The sequence below is a fragment of the Schistocerca gregaria genome, chromosome 1 (genome assembly GCF_023897955.1).
Source record: "Schistocerca gregaria isolate iqSchGreg1 chromosome 1, iqSchGreg1.2, whole genome shotgun sequence".
NCBI classification, from domain to species: Eukaryota; Metazoa; Arthropoda; class Insecta; order Orthoptera; family Acrididae; genus Schistocerca; species Schistocerca gregaria.
The window spans coordinates 882,678,066-882,683,038 of record NC_064920.1 but is presented as its reverse complement, the minus strand read 5'-3'; positions in this window follow the sequence as shown (position 1 = coordinate 882,683,038).

Below are 4,973 nucleotides of genomic sequence, written 5' to 3'. Positions count from 1 at the left end.
TAAGAAATCGTTGCATAGCTCCAAAATTTGAAAAGAGTGTTTCCAATGAGCTACCCAAGGCGTGACAGTAGACTAAGTTTGTATCGCTTGTAAGCAGATAAGTAAATACAAATCACTGACGGTATAAAAAAGTAAAAAGGTACAGGAGCTATGGATAACTGCAGAAGCATTCGAAAAAAATGGACGAATTATGTAACTATAAGACTGTAGAGCGTGTCAACAGCAGGTATCACTATAGATTACTTAGGATTGCAACATAAATTAAAGGTACAGAAGAGACGGAGCAGAAAGAGAGTGCGAAAATAGTGAAAATAATCGCTACTGAGTAAACAAAGACCAGAAAAGCCGGGTAAAATATATTTTGGAAACAGCAGCAAGAGAAATTTTAGCATAAAAGTGCAGATTTTTTCGGTATCTGTGTTCTCAGTGAATCCTTTGGAAAATGTATATTAGAATAAGATTTTCAAAATTATTAGGAGATGCAAAACTATGCATTATCGATCAAAACAAATGTGGAAGAATATAATTGAAACTTCCTGGCAGATTAAAACTGTGTGCACGACCGAGACTCGAAATCAGGACCTTTGCCTTTCGCGGGCAAGTGCTCTACCAACTGAGCAACCGAAGCACAACTCACGTCCGGTACTCACAGCTTTACTTCTGCCAGTATCCGTCTCCTACCTTCCAAACTTTACAGAAGCTCTTCTGCGAAACATGCGGAACTAGCACTCCTGAAAGAAAGGATATTGCGGAGACATGGCTTAGCCACAGCCTGGGGGACGTTTCCAGAATGAGATTTTCACTCTGCAGCGGAGTGTGCGCTGATATGAAACTTCCTGGCAGATTAAAACTGTGTGCACGACCGAGACTCGAACTCCGGACCTTTGCCTTTCGCGGGCAAGTGCTCTACCAACTGAGCTACCGAAGCACGACTCACGTCCGGTACTCACAGCTTTACTTCTGCCAGTATCCGTCTTCTACCTTCCAAATTTTACAGAAGCTCTTCTGCGAAACATGCGGAACTAGCACTCCTGAAAGAAAGGATATTGCGGAGACATGGCTTAGCCACAGCCTGGGGGATGTTTCCAGCATGAGATTTTCACTCTGCAGCGGAGTGTGCGCTGATATGAAACTTCCTGGCAGATTAAAACTGTGTGCACGACCGAGACTCGAACTCGGGACCTTTGCCTTTCGTGGGCAATTGCTCTACCAACTGAGCTACCGAAGCACGACTCACGTCCGGTACTCACAGCTTTACTTCTGCCAGTATCCGTCTCCTACCTTCCAAACTTTACAGAAGCTCTTCTGTACTACTGGCAGAACTAATGCTGTGAGTAGCGGACGTGAGTCGTGCTTCGGTAGCTCAGTTGGTAGAGCACTTGCCCGCGAAAGGCAAAGGTCCCGAGTTCGAGTCTCGGTCGTGCACACAGTTTTAATCTGCCAGGAAGTTTCATATCAGCGCACACTCCGCTGCAGAGTGAAAATCTCGTTCTGGAAACATCCCCCAGGCTGTGGCTAATCCATGTCTCCGCAATATCCTTTCTTTCAGGAGTGCTAGTTCCGCATGTTTCGCAGAAGAGCTTCTGTAAAGTTTGGAAGGTGGGAGACGGATACTGGCAGAAGTAAAGCTGTGAGTACCGGACGTGAGTCGTGCTTCGGTAGCTCAGTTGGAAGTCTGCTTTCGGCTGCGGTGGGGCGAGGACGTCCGCTGCGCCCCGCCGTGCGCGACCGTGAGCGCTTGCTTGTGTTTACCTTCTCGCGGCGCGAGTTGTATTAGTTCCAAGTTCAGTGCGACTATGGCACACACATGGCGCCACGATACGATCAAAATTACTTTCCAACCAGATCACGCGCGTCCTCGAGCCTATGAAATAGAACAGTTCATACGCGACGATCTACGTTTAGATCCGGCGACTGTCGTCGGAATACATTTTTCTATAACGGCGAGCGTGGTTTACGTTAAAATGACCAGTGCAGAGGTCTGCGCGACAGTGGTGTCTAAATACTCGAACTCTCTCAGATTCAAACATTCTGACGGACATATCGGTGCAGTGACGGTGGATCATGCAGGCATGGGCCTAAGGACTGTGAGGGTTTTTGAGCTCCCCTTCGAGGTCCCAGAGGAAGTTGTCAAGGACGCCTTCCGACCATATGGCAATGTTATCAGCCACGTTGCAGAAAAGTAGCCAACTTTCTCGACGTATAAGGTCTACAATGGTGTGCGCCAAATTAAACTTGAGCTCAAGAAACATGTGCCGTCCTATTTGAACATCGGTGGCTGTCGTGCAATCATCATGTACGACGGTCAGCCGCGTACCTGTTCCGGATGTGGGCAGGAAGGCCATGTTCGATCGAGCTGCTTACAACGTCGAATTGCGCAGATACCAGTGGGAGCCTCCGTTTCCCCGACAGGGACGACAATCCTGCCCCTCACGTACGCTCAGACGACGATGCGCATCATAGTTGAGGACGAAACGGGCGATCAGCCACACCCATCGACGCCAGAAGTACCAAGGGAGGAAGAGGAAGGACCCCCGATTCCAACCCATATGTCGACCCCTCCACAGCAACAACAACAGCAACAGTCCCACGGACTCAAGACGCAACGTAACATTCAGAACGCGATGGACGTGGAATCGAACATTGTCCCAACCGCGGCTTTCCTAGCGGAAGGTGATACGACTCTGGATTGCCGCCCACATTCGGATACGGATGTCCACGTTCGAAAGCAACGTTCACCTCGACGACGGAAGCGACGTCGACGGACCCCTTCTGACGATTGCCTCCTACACACGGCCGGTCAAGAAGGTGACATCTCATCAGACGGCATGGATGCTGCGCCTGCTGAGGATCTAAGTGGTGTAGACGGTTCACTTTCCCATACCACGAGTGCCAAGTTACTTCTTGCACCACAGATGCAGCAGGTCGCGTCGATGGATGGCGCTGCGTCTACCTCTACCAAAGACGACGTACGTGAGGGAGATTTAGGTGCCGATCAGCTACACTGCATGGTGTTGCAGCCACTGTGGTTGGACGATGTTGAAGAACTTCCTGAAGAGGGCACGGGTGACAGGGGAGGGGGTGGCATTGGGGATGCCACTCCTAGCATGAAAGACTCTTAATTTCTAACTGGTTTGGCGGGGCCGGCATCTCTCGCGGTTAGCTTTGATTGCTATGGCGTCTACCCTCGGTGAAGAGGCTAGGCAGCACACCTTTCGCCTTGCCACAATCAATATCAACGCGATAAGGGCACCACACAAACTGACAATGCTACAACGAATGCTTGATGCGGCGGACGTCGACGTGGCCCTCTTACAGGAAGTATGTGTCGCTAGTTTCCCTGACTTCTACGGATATACCGCCCACATCTCCCACGCCTCTTCTACCGATTGTGGTGTAGCTGTTCTGCTACGAGACGGTCTGACGGCTACGGACGTACTGTACTTACCGAGTGCAAGAGCCATGGCGGTAACTGTCAACGGTGTACGACTCATTAATGTATATGCCCCGTCAGGATCAGGGAGACGGAGAGATCGGGCCCGCTTTTTTTCGGAAGATACTACGCGTCTATTTATGGGCCGCCTAGACGATATGGTGATCGGAGGAGATTTTAACTGTACATTATCTTCGTCTGATCAGCAGCCACATCACGTCCCGTGTGCGGAGTTGGAAATGCTAGTGCGTGACCTCCACCTGATTGACACGTGGTGTCACATCCATGGCCCAGCTCCTGGATACACCCATTATACAAGTCATTCATCAAGTCGGTTAGACAGGATTTACGTCATAAGCACCCTTTCGATGGCGACGAGAGGAGCAGAGCTCTGGCCCACTGCATTCACCGACCACACAGCCTATATTTGCACCATTGCCCTCCAACCTGCACGTGTGTGGCGCAGTAGGCCCCCCTGGAAACTGAACGTCGCCCATCTGGACGAGCCGGCATGTAAAGGTGCTATCGAAGAGTCGTGGAACGCGTCCTTACAGCGTCGTGGTCGTTACCGATCGACCCTCAGTTGGTGGATTGAATGTGCGAAGCCTGCTCTTAGGCGCACCTTCATGGCTTACGGCCGGGAAGCGGCGGCATGGAGGAGGAGCACGGAAAACTTTTATTACACCATCCTGCGGGAATGTCTTGCTATGGAGCCCTCACCTGACCGGCAGATCATAGTCAATCGCGCAAAAGCGCAACTCATGCCCTTAGCACGCCATCATTTACAAGGCGCTGTTATACGGTCGCGTGCTCCAGACACGATTCAATCAGAAAGTCCATCTATGCACCACGTGCTCCTAGAACGCAGGGGGCGCCGTAGGGCACTGGTAACCGACATGATAACGGACGACGGACGACACGTGGCAGAACAAGCAGATATAGCAGAAGCCTTCTATGGGCATTACGCTCAACTTTATTCAGCAGTGCTCCCTGATATGGCGACGGTAGACACCGTTACAGCACATGTCCACGGTACAGTTCCACCAGACATGGTACCGACTTTACTGGGAGAAGTGACAGAAGAGGAAGTGCTCGACGCCATTGGTAAAGGTACTCCCCATAAATCACCAGGAATCGATGGATTACCATTAGAGTTCTATCGAGTATTTAAACAACTGTTGGTACCGTGTTGGGTTGCAATTTGTCAGGAATTGATGTCCCCGGGTATACCGTTGCCTGCAACGTTCTTGGAAGGACTGATTGTTCCCATCCATAAGCCGAAGGGACGAAATCATGTCCGCGATTATCGCCCCTTAACGTTATTGAACAGCGACGTCAAGATCTTTTCGAGGCTGTTATCAGGACGTCTTCGGGGCACACTATTTCACGTCCTGTCCAGCGATCAGATGTCCTTAGGAGGACCCAACAACATCAGAACTGCGTTATGTCGTTACAGAGATCTCATCTCCCTTGCACGGGTGAGACGTTTGCCGGCAGCCCAGACGTCTATCGACTTTAGCCAGGCTTTTGACCGTGTGGG